Here is a 20,953-nt window from a genome sequence, read left to right as displayed (position 1 = left end):
GCAATTGACAGATCTCACCAATCAGGATGCCCTTTGGAAAGAATTCCTATCTATCATAGCTGTAGAGTCCAATATTAAAGTGATTACCCCAAATGCGTTTTTGTTTTTAATTTAGAGGATCTAGATCAGGGTTTCCATTTTTCTGGTTCAATGAAATCACTGTCATTGACTATAATTTTTAAACTCATGCTACCCCTTTGTAAACTTTTCCACCATAAAATGTTTTGTAACATTGTCCGAGAAGGTGAGAAACCATTTAAAGCCCAAAAATATGAAGGTTTACAAGCCATGTACATAAAACTTTGTAAAAGCCAACATCAAACCCACACAAATAACTAGAAATTATCACTGTTAGGTTGTCAAAACCTGCAGCAGATTAATACACGAAGTGGCAGAATCAAATGAATGGAAGTCCGTGATTTCAAACTGTAACCAAGTGAAACTCAGAAATGGGTGATAGAGTTGCCCCGAGTCATCATATCGAGAGAGTTTAATGATACTGAAGAGTCTCCATGGTCAGTAGGAACTGATGGTGTAACATTGAATTCATCCCCCACCCGTCCGCTCACCTATCATCCCGTCCCCTTGTCCATCCTCCCACCCATCCATTTAGACAGGTTTAGGAAGATATCCTGTGGAAAACAAAAGGGAAAAAAAGCGTTTCTTCACTGCAACAATAATTTTGCCGCCTCCTGGTAGCACGTTGTGGGCACCTCCATCCATCCGGCTGTACGTTAGGTATGTGCCAGACATTGTGTGAGGTACCAAGGACAGAAGATGGGTAAGATGCACTACCCGCTTTCATGATTCTCAAAGCAAAAGAGACTTTTAAGATTTTCTCAGTATGGTCTCTATCCTAAGGCTTCATTCTCAGAGCAGGTGGAAATAACCAGTACCAAATCGCCAGGTCCAGAAAAGACTCTCAGCGGTTAGCATCAAGTGGGCCTAGAGACCCAGTTGGCCTTGATTGCACGGGGGTAGAGATGAGACCTCATTCGGCCACAGTCATTGAATGTTTTCTCTGAAAAACAAAACGTGGCCTATGTGGGCTTCCAAAAACACAAGCTATTTTGAGGGAGAGAGCAGCTATACCTATGAAACAGCCAAGGGACACTTTTATAACGTAACAAGATCACAGCCTCACGTTATATATAGTCAATGCTTTTTTGTGGCTGGTATTATTTCACCTCATTTTCGAGAAAAGGAGGAAGTGGAATTTAGGAAAGCAAGTCCAGACTCAAGAGGCTTACTTTCAACTCAGAAAGGGGAAGGTTCTTGCCTGCCTGCCCACGATGGGGTTATTACTTCAGCTTATTTTTCAGATCCCAGTAAATTCTTTTGGTTCACCACCTGCTAGACCCTGCCTCCACACCCCTTTTCAATTAGAGGCCAGGCTTATAGTCCTTTAGATGTAATACTGACCTGGTGCTAACCTCCTACACCCCAAGCATTCCCGCCACTCCTAAACCCAAAGTGGAAATGTGTGTCCTTCAGCTTTCTGTACTCAGATCTTGACTCCTTTCCGGCCAGAACATTCTCCTCCTCTGACCACCCCTCTCCCCTTACCTTTGGAGGATAAACTTCATCAAATCTCTTTTGCTCAAGTATCCCAAATCCTGGTGGTCTGGGGGCCTCATTATTAGTGTCAAAGTCTATCTTTTCTCTCTTTTTTCCTGTCTAGCATAATATCTGGCACATAGGAGGTGCTCAATAATTTGTTAAAAGGAAGGGAAGGGGCAGTAGCGGGAGAGAAGGACGGAAGGAAGGGGGAAGGCCAGAAGGAGAGGAGAGAGAGGGGGATAAGAGAGATCAGTAAAGAAAGAAAGGAGAGGTAGAGAAAAGAATTCTCTTACAAGGACCTTCTATCTCCCTAATTAACACCACCCACCACTTAAATGCTCACTTGTCCTTAATGAATGCCCTCAGCACACTTTTGAAGTTTTTTTTCAGTGATGTGACTTTAAACAAATGTCATCTATTGGAGTTAATAGTTCACAGTGATAGTTTGCAGTGTTTTCCTGTGGTACTTTGGGGGCCAGACTGAGCTGTTCTCTGTTAAAATAAAATAATACCCACCCCCCCACACACACACAATTTTCAGGAAACCTTTAAATGGATAGAACATTCTTAAATTTAGCCCTTTTCCCACCACACAATTCTCATCTATATTGTCAAGTGTTCGCAGAGAGCAAAGCGTATGAACACAGAACAACAACGCAAAATCCAAGGAAGTTCCCAGAAGTGGAAATTTCTTTTAAGTATTTAACCACTAGTATAACATGCAATCAATTGTCTCTAGTTCATGTGATACAATAAAATATATATTTCATGCTGTTTCCCATGGAGTAGTAGCCCATTTTCATTCTAGCAGTCACTTTTTGGTACTAGAATTTCCAGCACCATAGCAGACTCACCTGAGGATAATCACATTGTAGGTGACCTTCAAACCGCATCAGTGCCACACAAGCCTTTCTCACCTCAGGGGGCTCAGTGCTCAGTGCTCCAACCCTGCAAAAAGCAATGGAATCAAGTATGAGGCCACTCTGAGCAATTACAAAGGCATTTTAAAAAATGAAGCAAGTATATTATTTTCATTGATAATTATTATTGAAATTATTCAGATAAAGCTAGGGGCTAATTATATTACGATTGTAAACAGTAGAACAGTCATACTCATCTCTTCTACTCCCGAATTATAAAGCTGAATTAATTGGGGGTAACTGAAAACTTTAGACAAATGTTCCTGCTTCCACGTGAGAGAAGAAAGATAATCAATTTTCCTTCAAGAGGAGGTACTTTAAAGTAATGCTTCTGGAACTATCCATAGTGAAGGACCGGTTGTCTTGTTTTGTTTTTTTAATTTCTAATCAATTGCCCACCGATATTTTCGTAAAAACCAAAACCAAAAAATTACTAATGGAATGAAATAAAAAGCAAACGTACAAAATGTACGCCAAATTTCTTTATCCTCAGGTTCATGAGAAAGAAAATCACTCTCTTAAACTGCTACAAAAAGTTTCTAAACGCCTACTCTCAATCTCTGTATTTCTTTCTACGGACAACACATAGGGTACTCGAAAGCCTTGCCATCCAAAGTGTGCTCCTTGGACCAGAAGCACTGCCATCACCTGGGTGCTTCTGAGAAATACAAAAGCAGATTCTCACGCCCCATCCAGAGTAAGCGAGTCAGAATCTGCATTTTAACAGGATCCCCGAGGGATACGTACACCCAGGAAAGTATGAGAAGCAATGGTCTAAACCAGAAGATCAAAAGCAATCGTATAGATAGATACACAGACACACACATACCACTTTCAGACCATAGAATGTTTTAGTATCAGCTCACCACATTTTGTACAATATTTAATACATTTGCCCTTAAGCAAAGTGTAAGCCTTTGTCAGCTAGGCCTGGCCTTCCTACCGCCTGGGGCTCAAGATCTGATCCACTTGAATCTCCAGGTCCTCAGGAGATCCAGTTTCCCTAAGTTATATGGTGCTTCTCAGCAATCTATGCTCCCATGGTCACCTCTGCCTCTGGACTCCTCTTTCTACCTGTGCTGGTTCAGTTCACATTGACTCAGATGAACAAATCAACCCCTCTATCGTCTTCTACAGAAGCCCATTCACCAAAGCATTTGTTGATTTTGTTAAAACTCGGAATAAAAAGAGATAGATGGATATTTCTTGAACATGTTAAAAAAAAAAACTGTATGCCAATCTAAAAAGTTAACCCAATGCTTAATGGATAAATAACACTAGACACATTCCCACAAAAATTAGGAATGTCCACAACCACTTCTATTAGTTAGTATTTTGCTGCGAAGTCCTAACTTTTTTGCAATTAGCAGAAATAAGAAATTACAGGCATTAGAGTTAGAAATGAAGAGGTAAAATTATTATTAGTTGAGATTATATGAAAGAATCCCTGGAAAATCCAAGATAAAGAAACAAAAAATAAGACTAACGAAAACACACGAATTCAAAACATTGCAAAACAGAAGTCGAATGTAGTCAACAGCTTTCATAAATATACCAATAATAAGTTTGAAGATATAAAAAAGGAAAAGATTTCCCTTACATTGCAAAACCAAAGTTTAAATACCAAGGAATAAACTCAACACTTTAAAATGATTTTAAGAAACACTTTAAAATTGCACTGAGGGACACAAAAGAAGACTTGAACATTTGGAGAGGGCACTGCATATTCATGTATAGGATGACACATTTTTCTAAAGACTTCTCGTTTTCCTATATATATAAATTTAACATAATCCCAGTAAAATTACCATCCAGATTTTCAAAAAAAATACAAAAATAAAAAACTTGACCAGCCAACTCCAAATTTCATTCAGAAATATAAACAAGCAAAAGTATCAAGAAAAATTCTGAAAAAAGAAGAAGAATGAGAGAAGAATGACTTGCCAGATGGTCCCAGTACTTTAACATGATATTGGTGTGTTGTTCACGGACATAATAATGGCTCGGAGTAAAAAGTCCACAAACAGATCTGAATATACATGGGAATTTCGTGTCTTAATAATGAGATGATATCTCAAATCTCTGTATGTGTGTAGGGGGATATGGGGGGATGGTTTATTGAAAAAATAGTTCCGAGACAATTGAGTAACTGAAAAAAACAGGGGAGATTAGAGCTGTACTTTATTCCTTACACCAGAATAAATTTCAAATACATCCAGGGTTTAAAGTAAAAAGGCATAGCAGAGCAGCTCCCTCGCTGCCATCTATTGAAAGTCAGCCCTTGACACAAGGGTTTGTAAAATAAAATAAAATAAAATAAAAATAAAATAAAGTAAAAAGGCAAAATTTTTATAAATTTGAAAAATCGTAGAAGAATTCATTTAGGACTTAAATGAAAGTAATTCTAACGACACCCAGAAACCATATAAGAAAAGGCTGTGAAATTAAGGTGCATAAAAATTACTCAAAGCAAAATTCACCACAAACAAAAACAAAAGCAAAATGACTGAGAAAATATTTCTAACTCATTGTTATGGATCGAATTGTGTGCTCCCCCTCCAAATTTGTACGTTGAGGTCCTAACCCAAATACGACTATATTTGGGGATAGGGTCTTCAGGGAGGTAACGAAAGTTAAATGAAGTCTTAGGGGCGTGGCCCTAACCTGATAGGACTGGTGTCCTCTCAGGAAGAGATACCAGAGAGCTCCCTCTCTCCACATGCATAGAGAAGAGGCCAAGGAAGCAGCTGTCTACAAGCCAGGAAGCCAGAAACCAACACTGACGGCACCTTGCTCTTGAACCTCTGACCTCGAGAACAAAATAAATTTCTGTTGTTTAAGCCACTCAGTCTGTTTTATTCTGTTATGGCAGCCCAAGCAGACCCACACACTCATACTTCGGAAAAAGAGTTAATTTCCTTACTATGTAAATAGTTCCTACAAAATCAGTAACAAAAAGCAATACAATGTATTGATGAAGGTGTGAGGGAATGGGCTGTCTCATACATTCTGAGAGGGACTGGTACAACCACCTATTGAGGGTAATTTGGAAATGCCTACCAAAGATAAAAGCAACTTCCTCTTGAGCGAGTCATTTTGATTCTAGGTGTTCATTCCACAGATCTGCTCGCATGTGAGAAAAAATGTAAGTATTACAATATTATTCATCGCAGCATTGTTCGTAATGGGAATGCATTAGAAACCATTAAATTTTGTTCACTATTAAGAGACCACTTACATAAATTATATTAATCTATACAGTGGGACAATGTACAACTGTTAAATAATATCAAACTGGAATGCTTTATGTATCAATATGGAAAACCTCCAAGATATTTTAACTGAAGAAAACAAGGGTGAAAACTCTATGTGAAGTATGCTACCATTTGTGTAAAAAAAAAAATGTAGGCAGGGAGAGAACAGATGTTATATTGCATCTAACAGTGTCTGATACACCGGAATAACCCCCAGTTAGCCTTTAAAGGGCAATTCACAGTGATGTTTGTACAACATTGTCAATGTACTTAATGCCACAAAATTGTACACTTAAAAACAGTTAAAATGGCTTTTTAAAAAGTCAATTCAGAGGTCATCTCCTCCAGAGTAAAGGCCATGGCTAAATACATTTTCTTTATCCTCCCACAGTAAGTTTATAGAGTTACGAAATAAACGAAATTATCTGAAGATGTGTCTGTCTCACTACCTAGAGTATTGGTGAGGCAGCAGGGAACATGTCCCACCCATCCCATGGCCTCCGAGACTGGCTCCATAACCAGCACATGGTAGAAGCTCAGGAAATGTTTTCCCTACAGATTTCAGACTCAAGACTGCAACGTCAGCTTATTGCTGAGTTTCCAGCCTGCAGGCCTGCCCTGCAAATTTAATACTCGGCACTGCTCACAGTTGTGTGAACCAATTCCTTAAAATAAATTTCTTGATATGTAGCTAGCTAGCTAGATCTCTTGTTGGTTCTGTTTCTTTGGAGAACCCTGATTTGGGGCAAAAGAGCACTCCTCAGATAACCTCATGCGTTAGGCTTCCTACTCACATGGCTGCCTCTGCTTCTGACGTAACATCAAGGAAAGTGCAACTGAAGAGGGGCAGAGTAACATATTTTAGCATTTTTGTTAACAATTTATTTCATACTTTATAATTCACAGTATATTTCTTTGGCTATAAAGCCTTATATTGCCATTGCTGGAGAGAGAGACAGACTGACTGACTGAGAGAGAGAGAGAGAGAGAGAGAGAGAGACAGAGAAAGAGAAAGAGAGAGAGAGAGAGAGAAGAAAAATCCAAACCTTTGCTATAATATTCTGATTATATCTTTTAAATATTTGTACCAATAACTCTGTATTTAGAGCCTGTATATCTTTGGTTTTTAATGCATAAGGAAACCAAGCAATAAAACAATATCACAAACATCTGTTCCTAGGATTCAAGAGTTAAAGTATGAATTTTAATATCCCCCACAGCATATTTCTTGGAAAACTGTGTCTGATGTGGTGGTGGTAGAGAATGGTTTGTCAACTTGTCTTTTGAGGCTTTAATTCTTCAATCCCACTTTACAGTGAATCCAAACCACTTAAGAGAGCCTCCCCCTCCTTCCCCTACAGCCACTCATAACTTACCTTCTTGATTTTCCTTCCATTTTTACTTTTCTTCTCTCCAATTTATTAATTCACAATGCTTACGATAACAAACAAAACTGCCGAAGAGGCAGGAATATATTTAGGTGAGCTAATCAAGCATTCCCTTCTGAGCAGGGAAACCCAACTAGTCCGAAGACTCTTTGGTAAGTACGGAATGATAGCAAAGGAGAACAAAAGCCGTGAAGGCTATCACCGTTCATCCTTTTGGTTTGACCATCCAACCACACCAGATGACTTACGTTTCTTTATTTGTAACCAGCTCTCACTTCCCTGAGTTTCAGTTCTGTGCTCTGAACTGCTTCTTGGATTTCACCGTTGATAACCATTGTTATCACAACTGCAGTGTTTCCAACAATGAACTCATCTTGCCCCTAAACCCAGACATTTCTCAAAATCAGCAGCCATTTCTTTTACTGCCTCTCTTCTTGCCTTCTTTATCTTAATTTTCTCTTTATACGGCAAGTTGGTAGTTTCAGACATAGCCTGCCATGTTGTTGTTTCCCTTCAAAAGAAAAATTATGTTGCATGGTCCTTGGCTATGGTTTATACTTAAAAAGTGAAAGGCAAATCCAATACCAGCAGGAAATTTCATTAACATAACCCTATTATTGCTCCATTTCTCTTTAATTTTGGTAATTATTAGCAAACCGGATCCATCACCAATTATTTCCACAGGGGAGAAAGGATGAAATCTCTCACTCCTCTAGGCAAGTCTATCCTGATGTTTCCTGCCTGGGTGGCTGGTAACACGTTGCCCTGCACAGCTCCTCTCCAGAGCAACGTGCATTTCACCCGTTGTGACCAGTGGTACACTCCTGTCATTCTCAGTCCACCATGTCGAATCTGCTCACCCATAAAGGCCCACTTGCGGTAACAACTGGCCTAATAACTTAATTACAATAACATAAGAGTAATAACAACAACAGTTTACTATTAAACACTAGCTTCCCCCCCATTTCAGCTTCAGAATAACTGGGGTGAAAATAGATAACCAACAAGGACCTACTGTACAGCACAGGGAACTATACTCAGTATCTTGTAATAATCTATAAGGGGAAAAAAATCTGAAAAAGAATACATAGACAGATAGATAGACAGATGAATCACTTTGCTGTACACCTGAAACTAACACAACATTGTAAATCAACTATACTTCAATAAAAAATTTTTTAATTAAAACAAAATAGGGTAAAAAGGAGGAGAATTAAGTTAAATTGTCCCAACATAGTTACTTAGTAACTACACACACACGTACATGTACATGTATATCTATATTATATACTGTGCAAGCTGAGGAGGAAGGAGCCCATGCTCTAGCTGCCAGGTATCAAGGACAGCAAGTTTCTGGCCTTTGGTTCGCCTAGAACAGGGTCTCTCAACCTTGGCACTATGGACATTTGGGCTGGATAATTCTGTGTTGTGAAAGCTGTCCTGTACATTTCAGGATGGTAAGCAGCATTCCTGTCCTTGATCCAGTAGATGACAATAGCAATCCCTACCTCCAGTGTGACAGCCAAAAACGGCTCCACACATTGCCAAATGCCTCCTGGATGGGATGGGAGTAACAAAATCCCACCCCCACCCCCGCATGAGAACCACCGCTACACAGGGGAGCAAGCCCCTGCCCCCTATGAAACCTCATACATGATGGATTCCCAAACAGAGTAAAAGGCTGGGCATGTCCCTGTCAGCGTTCATCAGAGGACAAGCTTCAGTCTTCTGAACTGGTCCCATAGCAGGCCTGTCAGTGCCCTCCCAGGCCCACTTGGCACATATCAAGGAGTGTTCAGTCTTAAATAAGTTCAGCTATAAATTAGAGAAACTTCTTCAAACAGACATGCCCTGTGTACATCTGGAGATATGGAACTAGGGTTCAGATAAGTTGAGAGTGACCCACAATAAAAGGCAGTTACCTATCATCAGTGAATTAAAATTAATTCATTTTTTTAGAGGTTTATGTTAAGAGACCCTGGTCTCATCAAAAAAATAAATAACACACACACACACACACACACACACACACACACAAACTTGTAACTTGCAATAATATATTCTCTGAAGTTATTACAATAGTATTAAAAATATTAAACAGAATGATAACCTCCAGTAATTTAATTTTACTGGCAACAAATCCCTTTGAAGAACAGTGGCATTTACTGTATTTCAAAGAGTGAGAGGGAGCCCTGGCCCTTGAGAGAGACATGATACAGACATGGTCCCTCTGTGTACCAATGCGGCGAGTCCTGGTGAACCCATGCAGACCCCGTGGAACACTGAGCTATAAGGACGCCCACTGGCTGTGTCTTAGGAACTTGCCTTCATGCATTCAGACCTTAGCAAAGACTGTGAAGGTCAAGGGCAGCGCTGGCGGGGGGCCAAGTGAAGGTGTCCAGGCATAACTGGAGAGTGGTGAAGAGCGAAGTTGAGAAAAGCAAATTCTCCCTGTTGTCGGGTCAATAACTCTTCTTTTTAAAACCCTCCTATGGCTTCACATCTCACTTAGAAGAAAATGCAACCCCCCCGCCGCCCCCAAGAAGCCGAGCACGCTCCAGTCCCCATATCCTCTCCTACGTTCTGCCGTCACTCACCCCGTGCAGGCCCCGCTGGCCTTCCCCTGTTCGTTCCAATCACAGGAAGCTCTCCTTTGCTGTTCCCATTGTCTGGACCACTCTTTGTCCTGACCTTTACACGGCTGGGTCCTTCTCATGAGTCAGGTCTCAGCTAAAATGTCCCCCCCTTAGAGAAGTCTTCCTGACGACCACATCTGAGGTTGTATCCAGGGTTCTCAATCTGCACTGTGCACACGGATCTCCTGGGGAGCCTGTTACAATGCAGACTTGGACTCAGTGGTGGGGGGATGGTGTTGAAGCTGTAATTCTGCATTTCTAACAAGCTCCCAGGAGATGCAAATCTGTTGCTTCATGGACCACACTTGGAGTAGCACCATCACCCTTCAATCTCTGTCACACTACTTGGTTTTTCTTCATGGTGTTTCTCACACTTTGAAATTATTTGTTTGTGTACTGGATTGTTCATTGGTTGCTAGATCTCTTTGCTTACTTAGAAGGTAAATTCCCTAAGAGCAAGGGCTTTGTGCAGTGCGTTCACCTGTGTGTTCTCAGCACTTAAGACCTGGCACATCACAGATGCGCCACATGTACTGTTGAATGAATGATATTGTTCAAGATTCATTGACTCTTCTACCCTTTCGGTGCCTGCCTACTGACTGCTTCAGTGACTGACAGTGCTAGCTACTCAAACGCCAGCCCAGGAATTGCTAGCTGCAGGTCCAAGGTGAGATACGAAGTTTGTACTAAAATAGCAATCTGCTGTCACTAAGCACAACTTGCAAGATTTTCTCGATGAAGGAAGCAGTGCCTTACTTTCCCTCTGGTCCAAGGTCCTCATCTCATGGCAGACTGGTAAGTGTGTGAACTAGACCCACTGGGGTGACACATTGTGAGTGGCACCAAAATAAGGGATAGAAAGCTTTAAAAATGTATTTTCTGATTTCAAATAACCATAGGTAGGTAGCATAAATAATATCATTTTAAATACACGGTTACAAAATATTTTTGTCATGTACTGAAATAGAGTATTGTCTCAGAGACAAGGAACTGACCCCCTGTCTTTCCTCCTTAGCTATGCCCTCCCAGGCCACCTGCACTCCATCATAACCAAGAATTTTCCCACTTTTGCCCTGACAGAGTCATTCCCCTGCCACTTACACCACACTCCTGCATGTCCATGCCCATGCTCCTCCCCACATGGCCATGCCCCTCCTCTCTGCCTGGCCATACAGAGCTCATCTGGGTCACATTCGTCCTGCCACACCCATTTTCCTTCTTGGCCACACCTATACCCCATGCAAAGCTAGCTATGTTCTCCTGCTGACACCCTACCTCTGTGTCACATCCTCATTCCCAGGCCACACTCTGTTCCCACACTGTGGCCATGCCACTCCTGAATGGGCCAAACCTTCTGTGCTTCTTCCACCCAGGGGCCTGATCCTGGCAAACCCTGGGGATGGGCTCCAGGGATCTAAGAAATTTTGACAGAGAACAGAGAATGGCAGGAGAGATGGGAATTAACAGTAGAAGAAAAAAAAAGAATTATGGGAGAGAAGGGAGAATTCTGTGAGAGAGAATTGTGAAAGATGATCAAGTATTGTGACAATGGAAAATTGTGGGAGAAAATGGGGAATTGGGGAGAAAAAAGAATTGCAAGAGAAACGGGAAATTATTAGAAAGAACAGAAAACTGTGGATGAGCTGAATTGTGGGAGACAAGGGTAGTTGTGGGAAAGAAGAGACAATTGTGGGAGAGTTAGAGAATTGTGGGAAAAAGCAGAGGCTTGTGAGAGAAAGGGAAACTCTGGGGAAAAACAGAGAATTGTGGGATAGATTAGGAATTATGAGAAAAACAGGAAATTGTGGGAGAGAATTAGAGAACTGTTGGAAAGAACAGAGAATTGTGCATGAAAAGGGAAATGTGGAAGTGACAAGGAATTGTAGGAGTGATAGGGAAACTGGGGGGGGGGGCACTGGGACATTGTGAGAGAAAAAAGAATTGTGAGAAAGAAAAAAATAGACAATTGTGAGGAAGAACAAAAAATTATGGGAGAGAAGAGAGCATTATGGGAGAAGAAAGAATTGTACACAAGAGAATTGTGAGAGAAACAGAACTGGGAGGGGCAAGGGGAATTGTGAGAGAGAAGAGAATTGAGGAAGAAATGGAGAATTGTGGCAGGCACATGGAATTGTGGGAGAGAACAGAAAAGTGTGAGAGAGATCAGGAAGTATGGGAGAAACAGGGAATTGTGGGAGAGAAGGGGGATTGTGGGAGTGACAGAAAAAACAGACAATTGTGAGAACAAAGAAATGTGGAGAGAAGACAGTATTATGGTAGAAAGGGGAATTGTGAAAGTTAATGGGATTCTAGGGGAGAGAATAAATTGTGGGAGGTAAGGAGAATTGTGAAAACAACAGAGAATTTTAGGAAAGAACACAGAATTGTGGAAATGACAAAGAATTAAGAGAGAAACAGAAATCTGAATGAGACAAGAGGAACTGTGGGAGATGGGGAATTGTGGGAGAAAAGGGAATTCTGGGATAGAACAGAGATTTGTGGGAGCCATGGGGGATTGTGGGACAGAGTAGAGAACTGTGGGACAAAACTGAGAATTGGGGGACACAAAGGGAATTCTGGGATAAAACAGAATTGTGGGAGAGATTAAGAATTATGGGAAAAAACAAAGAATTGTGGGAAAGATAGAGAATTGTGGGACAGAGTAGACAATTGTGGAAAAAAAAGGAAATCCAGTGAATGCAGAGAATTGTGAAAGTGACAGGAACTGTGGGAGGCACTTGGGACCTTATGAGAGAAAAGGAAATTGTGAGAAGGGAAAAGCATACAATTGTGAGAGAGAATAAATAATTGTGGGAGAGAATAGAGTGTTATGGGAGAAGAAACAATTGTGATAAATGTGGTAATATGGGAGAGAAGAAAAACTGTGGGAGAAATGGAGAATTGTGGGAAAGAACAGAGAACTATGGGAGATGAGGAATTCTGTGAAAGAACAAAGAATTGTAGGAAAACAGAATTATGGGAGACACATGGAATTGTGGGAATGACAGGGAATTGTGGAAGAGAAGAGAGGATTGCGGGAGACCTGTGGAATTATGGGGGAAACCTGAGAATTGTGGGAGACGGGAACTGTAGGATAGAAAAGAGAATTGTGGGAAAAACAAGGAATTGTGGGAGCGACAGGGAATTGTGGGAGAGAATAGAAAATTGTGGGAGACACATGGAACTGTGGGAGTGACAGGGAATTGTGGGAAAGAACAGAGAATTATGGGAGGCACATGGAACTGTGGGACTGACAGGGAATTGTGTGAGAGAACAGAGCATTATGGGAGGCACATAGAACTGTGGGACTGACAGGGAATTGTGGGAAAAAACAGAGAACTGTGGGAGAAAAAGGGAACTGTGGGAGACAGGCGGAATTGTGGGAGAGAGAGAATTGTGGGAGTGACAGAGAACTGTGGAAAAGAGAGAACTGAGAGAATATAGAGAACTGTGGGAGTGAACAGAGTATGATGGAGGAGCAAGAACTGTGAGAGATAATGGGGTACTGCAAAAGAGAATAAAGAATTATGAGAAAGACAGGAAATTTAGGAAACAGAATTGTGAGAGTGGAGAATTGTGGGAAAGAATATTGAATGGTTGGAGACACTGGGAATTCTGGGAGTGACAGGGAATTGTGGTTAAGAACAGAGAATTGTGGGAAAAACAAGGAGTTGTGGGAGAGATGAAAAATTGCAGTACAGAGTAGACAATTATGGGAAAAACAGGAAATTGAGTGCAGACAATTTTGAAAGTGACGGGGAATTGTCAGAGGCATTGGGGCACTGAGAACCATGACAAGGGAAAAATAAACAGTTGTGAGAGAAAATACGTTTTATGCGAGAACAATTGTCATAAATAATGAGGTAGCGGGACAGAAAAAGAACTGTGGGAGAAATGGAGAATTGTGGGAAAGAACAGAGAATTGTGGGAGACACATGGACCTATGGGAGTGACAGGGAATTGTGGGAGAACATGGAACTGTGGGAATGACAGGGAATTGTGGGAGACACATGGAACTATGGGAGTGACAGGGAATTGTGGGAGAACGTGGAACTGTGGGAGTGACAGGGAATTGTGGGAGAGAATAGAGAATTGTGGGAGACAAGGGGAACTATGGGAAAGACCAAAGAATTATGGGAGAGAATGGAGAGAAAGTAGAGAATTGTGGGAGTGAATAGAGTATGATGGAAGAGCAAAAACTGTGAGAGATAATGGGGTACTGCAAAAGAGAGTAAAGAATTATGAGAAAGACAGGAAATTTAGGAAACAGAATTGAGGGAGAGTGGAGAATTGCGGGAGAGAATAGAGAATTGTTGGTGACAGTGGGAATTCTGGGAAAGAACAGAGAATTGTGGGGGACAGGAGGAATTCTGGGAGTGAGGGAACAATGGGAAAGAACAGAGAATTACGGGAGACACATGGATTTGTGGGAGGGACAGGGAATTACGGGAAAGAACAGAGAACTGTAGGAAAAAGAGAGAATTATGGGAGACAAGAGGACCTGTGGGAAAGGAGAATTACGGGAGACATGTGGAATTGTGGGAGTGATATGGAATTGTGGGAGAGAATAGAGAATTATAGGAGACGTGGAATTATAGGAGAGATGGAGAACTCTGGGATAAAACAGAGAATTGTGGAATACATGTGGAATTGTGGGAGTGACACAGAACTGTGGGAAAGAACAGAGAATTGTGCATGAGACAGGGAATTGTGGGAATCACTTGCATTTCCATAAACTAATAATGAACTAGCAGCAAGAGAAATTAAGAAAACATTACCATTCACAACTGCAACATAAAGAATAAAATACCTAGGAATAAATTCCCCAGGAAGTTGAAAGACCTGACCGTTGAAAACTGGTTGGCCAAAAAGTTCATTCGGGTTTTGCTGTAAGCTGTTACAGAAAAACTGAACGAACTTTTTGGCCAACCGAATATATGATTTTTATTAAAGAAATCAAAGAAAACACAAATAAATGAAGGATATTCTATGCTCATGGATTGGAAGGATTAATATTGTTAAAATGATCGTACTAACCCAAAGCAATCTACACATTCAATGCAATCCATATCAAAATTCCAATGGCATTTCAGACTTCCCAGACGGTCCAGTGGTTAAGACTCCACGCTTCCACTGCAGGGGGCACAGGTTCGATCCCTGGTAGGGGAAGTTCTGCATGCCACGTGGTGTGGCGAAAAAGAAAGAGAAAAAAAATCCAATGGCATGTTTTCACAGAAATAGAACAAACAACCCTAAAATTTGTATGGAACCGCAAAAGACCCCATATAGCCAAAGCAGTCTTGGGAAAAAAGAATAAAGCTGGAGGCACTACAGAGTCTGGTTTCAACTATATTACAAACCTACCATAATCAAAACAGTATGGTATTGGCATAAAAACAGACACATAGATCAATGGAATGGAATAGAGAGTCCAGAAATAAATCCATGCATACATGGCCAAATAAGTTACAATAAAGGCGCCAAGAATACACAATGGGGAAAGGACAGTCTCTTCAATAAACGGTGTTGGGAAACTGCCCAGCCACATGCAAAAGAATTGAACTGGACCACTATTATACACTATACACAAATATTAACTCAAAATGGATTAAAAACTTAAAAGTAAGACCTGAAACCATAAAACTCCTGCTAGAAAACTCCTACAAGTTTACAAGGCAGTAAACTCCTTGACATTGGTCTTGGAGATGATTTTTTGGATTTGGCAACAAAAGTAAAAATAAACAAGTAGGACTACATCAGACTCAAAAGCTTCTGCACAGCAAAGGAAACTATCAACAAAATGAAAAGGAAACCTACCGAAGGGGAGAAAATATTTGTAAATCATATATCTGATAAGGCATTAATATCCAAAATATATGAAGAACTCAATAGCAAAAAACAAACAATCCAACTAAAAAATAGGAAGAGGAACTGAGCAGATATTTTTCCAAAGAAGATATATAGATAGCCAACAGGTACATAAAAATGTGCTCAAAATCTCTAATCATCAGGGAAATGCAAATAAACCCAGATGAGATATCACTTCACACCTGTTAGAATGACTACCATCAAAAAGACAAGAAATGAGGATGAGCGTGTGGAGACAAGGAAGCTCTCGTGCGCTGTTGGTGGAAATGTACACTGATGTAGCAACTAAAGAAAAAAGCATGAAGTTTCCTCAAAAAGTAAAAAAAGAACTACCACGTGATCCAGCAATTCCACTTCTGGTTATTTATCCAAAGGAAATGAAAACACTAGCTTGAAAAGATATACACACCCCCACGTTCATTAAAACATTATTTACAATAGCCAAGACATGGAAGCAAACTAACTGCCTATCAATGGATGAATGGATAAAGAAGATGTGGTATTTGTATACAATGGAATATTATTCAGCCATAAAAAGAATGGAATCCTGTCATTTGTGACAACATGCAAAGACCTTGAGAGCACTATACTAAGTGAAATAAGTCAGAGAGAGAAAGACAAATACCATGTGATCTCACTTATAGTAGAATCTTAAAAAAAATGAACTCACAGATACAGAGAACAAATTAGTGGTGCCAGAGGCTGGGGGTTGGGGGCGGGGTGAAATGGGTGAAGGTGGTCAAAAGATACAAACTTCCAGTTATAAAATAAGTAAGTCCTCAGGATGTCATATACAGCATGGCAACTGTAGTTAATGGTACTGTGTTGTATATTTGAAAGTCACTAGTTGAGTAGATCTTAAAATTTCTCATCACAAGACAAAATTTTGTAACTAAGTGTGGCATGGATCTTAACTAGACTTATTGTGGTGATCATTTCCCAGTATATACATATATCAAATCATTATGTTGTACACCTGAAACTAATATAACATATATCAACTATATCTCAATTAAGAAAACAATTAAAACAACCCCTCCACCACAAAAACTGTGGGAAAGGAATTATGACAGAAGCAGAGAATTGTGGGAAAAGAGAATTGTGAGTGAGACAGGGAATTGAGGGAAAGAATAAAGAATTGTGGAAGGCATGGGGAATTCTGGGAAAGAACACAGAAATGTGGGAGACACAGGGAACTGTGAGAAAAAAACCAGAATTGTGGGGGGGGAGGGAACTGGGGAAGAAATGGGGGAATTGTGAAAGAGGTCAGAATATTATCAGAGAACAGAGAATTGTGAGAGAGAATGGAGAACTGTGGAAGAGATGGGGAATTATAGGAGAAATGGAATTATGGGAAAGGAGAATTGTGCAAGGGATGAGGAATTGTGAGAGCTCTGAGAACAAAAGCAACACTGTAAACGTAAGTAATTGCAGGTTTGGAAAGGAGACTAATTTTACCAGGACCAGTCATAAATTCTGTTTGTAACTCTAAAAGAGATTCAATTTTTCCTCTCTGCTAAACCCTGGGTCTGACAGCAGCAGTTCAAATCACATTACCATGGATTGGCAAACCCGTATACACTGCCTCGTATATGTGCGTGTACACATACACGCACATACTCACACACATATACACACACACAAATGCACACATACATAAAAATAAATACATACATGCCTTGGAAATTTCATACATGAGCAGAAATAAACCTAATCAAATGGATGGGAAATTTTTTTAATATCCTAAAAAATAAAACAAAATGAAAAACTGATAGAAAATGAGAGAAAATGAGACTGCCAGTCTGGGAATCCGACGTATGAGTAATAGAAGTTACTTAAAAGAGAGAATGAAGAAAGAGGAGGGGAGCAAGTTATTAAGAAAATTAATAATATAAGATAATAACCCTAACATGAAGGATATGAGTATCCAGAATGAATGGTCCCTTCAGGTGCCAAGTCAGTGAAAGCAAAGAGGTCTATAACAAGGCACATCTTTTCAGCCCACTGGAAGAAAGAGACGATGTTAAAAATATTGAGAAAGAAAAAAAAGAAATGACATCTGATTTCTCAACACCAACAGCGGGAACTAGAAGACGATGAAGCAATCACTTAACAGTTCTGAAAGAAATGTCTCTAAACCTAGAATTATATATCCAAGCTAGCAGTCAAGTGGGAGGGTAAAACACAGACATTTTTTGATTTTCCAGACCTCAAAAACTGATGTGCTCCCAAAACAATGCAAAGAAGAATACATGGTATCCAAGAACCAGAGATCCAGCACAGGACAGGAAAAGGTTGACAGCAAGTCCCAGGAAGACAATGGGCAGAAGTCATTTCCAAACAGTCTAGAACTGGGCAGTGGCAGAGGTGAGGTGTTTATTCAAGAGTGAGGACCCAAGGGAAAAAAAACCAAAAAAGGCAACATATAGAGTAGTTGATATATTTGAATGCATTGAGAGGAGATTTACAATGCTGACGGGTAATCATTTAAAACTAGACAAAGGGGAAAAACAAGGCAAGTATTAAATTCTAGTGGAAAAGTTACACAAGAAAAAATTTCATCATTGGTCATTACGAATATTTTTAGAGTCATAATAACATAAATACTAAACCGTGATTTATCCAAAATTGTTGATAACTATTGGCAGGCGGGAGGAATGTGTTTGTGTGTGCATGTTGGTGTTAGCGTGTTACCTGGAATGTGGAGGGACAAACAAGACAAAACAATTCAGAGAGTGGAAATTGAGGTCGAAGGTGTCCTGCCAGTCTTCTCACCCACCTACCACTCTTCCTGTAACACCCGACGTTAGCAGCTCCTTCTCTATAAAGCATTCTTGTTACTTACACTTTCCTTTCCACCCACTTCCTGCACATCATCCTCACGATAGTCACTTCTTCCTTTTTGGCCAGGAGCAGTCTGCACACACATATACTGACATGTAAATATTGTTACTTGTTTGCATGCCTGTCTCTTCAATTACCAAAGGCTTTTGCCCTTTTGGTGCCATGTGACCCTTTGGAGTCTGGTGAAGTCTGTATCTTCTCAGAATAATATTTTTACATGCATAAAATAAAATACAAGAAATTACAAAAGAAACCAATTACAGCCGCTCCTCGGTATCCGAGGGGGCCTGGCTCCAGAACCCACCACGGATCCCCAAATTCGAAGAAGCTCACGTCCATAGGCAACCCTCCATATCCGCGGTTCAACCAATCCCAGATGGTGTAGTACTGTAGCATTTACTGGGGGAAAACAAACAAACAAACAACCCTGCATATAAGTGGACATGTGCAGTTCAAGCCCGTGTTGTTCTAGGGTCTACTGTATGTTGAAGTATAGTTATCAACATATTTTTAAAAACAGATTAGGCTAGGTTCCCCCAGGAAATATACACCAATGTAATAGTTTTTTTTAATGCTGTCTTGATCCAGTTTTGACGCTCTGGCTAGAGGCTGGTCAGTTCCCCGACTTCAGCATCTAAGCTCACACCCCCCAATCACCTCCCTTTCTGGGATCTCACACTCGGGGCCACTATCCACCTGCCCTTATCACCCCAGGGCCAGGTACCAAACAACTGGGGACAGCCCCTATGCTCCAGAGCCTGCTGAAATTATTCCAATTAGCCAATTCTAAACGTGCTTGCCCTGCTTTGCCCATCCCTTCTTATGGAAACCATAATAAGGGCTCATGCCCACAGACCCCTCTCTCCCCCTGCCTCGTGATCAACCCCAGCGCCTCCACGTGTGGCACCCCACAGTGTGGTGTGTCCTCCATCTCTTGGGATCTGTGAGTATAATAAACTACCTTTGTAATGGCAGTTCTTTCCCAATCTGTCGGCCTCACCAAACCTAAATAACAATTACACTTATTAAAAAGGCTGAGACGCCACAAGATGTGTGCATACAAATGTCCTCACGGGGCTTCCCTGGTGGCGCAGTGGTTGAGACTCTGCCTGCTAATGCAGGGGACACGGGTTCGAGCCCTGGTCTGGGAGGATCCCACATGCCGCGGAGCAACTAGGCCCGTGAGCCACAACTACTGAGCCTGCGCGTCTGGAGCCTGTGCTCCGCAACAAGAGAGGCCGCGACAGTGAGAGGCCTGCGCACCGCGATGAAGAGTGGCCCCCGCTCGCCACAATTAGAGAAAGCCCTCGCACAGAAACGAAGACCCAACGCAGCAAAAATAAATTAATTAATAAACTCCTACCTCCAACATCTTAAAAAAAGAAAAAGGTTCTCATGAACAGCTTCGAGACAGTGATAGAAAGACAGGGCAAAAGGAGAAATCGAACTGTGATGCAGTCACAGTGGAAGCCTCAGCTGACCCTAGGAGCAGCTCTGAAGCTGGGATGGCCCTTCTGAGTTGTCGCGCTTGAGGCTAGGGGCCTGGGCTTAGGTACCCTTGCAGAGACGACTCAGAGGCAGCAGCCTGTCCCCAGAGAGGGAATGTGATTTTTCTTGAAGCAGTTCTCTTAGGCAGAGGGCGATTCCTGGAAAGAGACTTCACAGATCCACTACGGTGATACAGAAAGACATATGCTTCTTATTAACACTTTAAAAAACAAGATAAACTTACTTTAATTTCAAAGTAGTGATGAATAGTATTTTGAGACAGAAATAACAATCAAATGTGACATTATTTCTCTGTGAGTGCTATCAGTGCCACATATAGCTAACACTACTAGGATTTGTCGCCTGCCTTCCTGAAGGAAAAAAAATGCTAAATTTCTGTTACAGGCAAGTGAAAATACAAACCTTCAAATCCACACACCCAGTTAAGAAGACCTGGGGAGCCGGGACCTTGTTTTGTTCATTTTTAGATCTCCAGAGTCGGCCACAGTTCTGCACACCTACTGATGTTTCTTGAGTCATTACTATAATTAAAACTGACGGGATACAATTTAAAAGATAGAAATTTTAAAACGAACTCTTCCAAAGCAACGCCTCCGCAGCCTAAAGCAGCTACAGCAGAGAGCGTCACTCTACGGTAAGTCTCTGGGCCAGCCGAAGCTTCTCTCTGCCCGCTCTGGCCAGGAGGGGCGGAGCCGGGGAGGGACACTCGCACTTATAGGCCGAGGAGGGAGAGGGCGGGGCCTGCTCCTCCGTGATTGACGGAAGCCCTTCCCTTTCAGCCCGCGTGCCCGCCGTCCACGCTCCCGGAAGTTCCGCCTTCGGAAGAGGAAGTAGCGGCGCGCGAGAGAGCCTGCGGTGACCGGGGCAACCAGCGGTGACCGAGCGACGGGAAGGTGGTGCCGGCGGGTCGCTGCCACTCCGCGCCGGAGTTGGCGGTTTAGAGGCGGGGCCGGCAGCCCGGGGCCGGGGTCAGG

The 20,953-nt window shown here is 41.5% G+C and overlaps 2 protein-coding genes across 2 annotated transcripts in view; one reads left to right on the top strand and one right to left on the bottom strand.

Moving 5' to 3' along the window:
• MID1 (midline 1) overlaps positions 1-20,618 on the bottom strand; it is a 633,735-nt gene extending 613,117 nt beyond the window's left edge. Inside the window, exons 1-2 of the mRNA XM_024756998.1 lie at positions 20,382-20,618; positions 2,415-2,508 (exon numbers count right to left, since the gene is read on the bottom strand). The gene's annotated coding sequence lies outside the window, so the exon portion shown is untranslated. The remainder of the gene's footprint in view (positions 1-2,414; positions 2,509-20,381) is intronic.
• A 208-nt stretch (positions 20,619-20,826) lies between these two features.
• HCCS (holocytochrome c synthase) overlaps positions 20,827-20,953 on the top strand; it is a 10,326-nt gene continuing 10,199 nt past the window's right edge. Inside the window, exon 1 of the mRNA XM_024757021.1 lies at positions 20,827-20,952. The gene's annotated coding sequence lies outside the window, so the exon portion shown is untranslated. The remainder of the gene's footprint in view (position 20,953) is intronic.

Source organism: Neophocaena asiaeorientalis, unplaced genomic scaffold, assembly GCF_003031525.2.
Source record: "Neophocaena asiaeorientalis asiaeorientalis breed wild unplaced genomic scaffold, Neophocaena_asiaeorientalis_V1.1 scaffold812, whole genome shotgun sequence".
In the NCBI taxonomy this organism is placed as follows: Eukaryota; Metazoa; Chordata; class Mammalia; order Artiodactyla; family Phocoenidae; genus Neophocaena; species Neophocaena asiaeorientalis.
The sequence above is the reverse complement of the archived record's forward strand: the minus strand, read 5'-3'. Positions and strand labels throughout refer to the sequence as shown.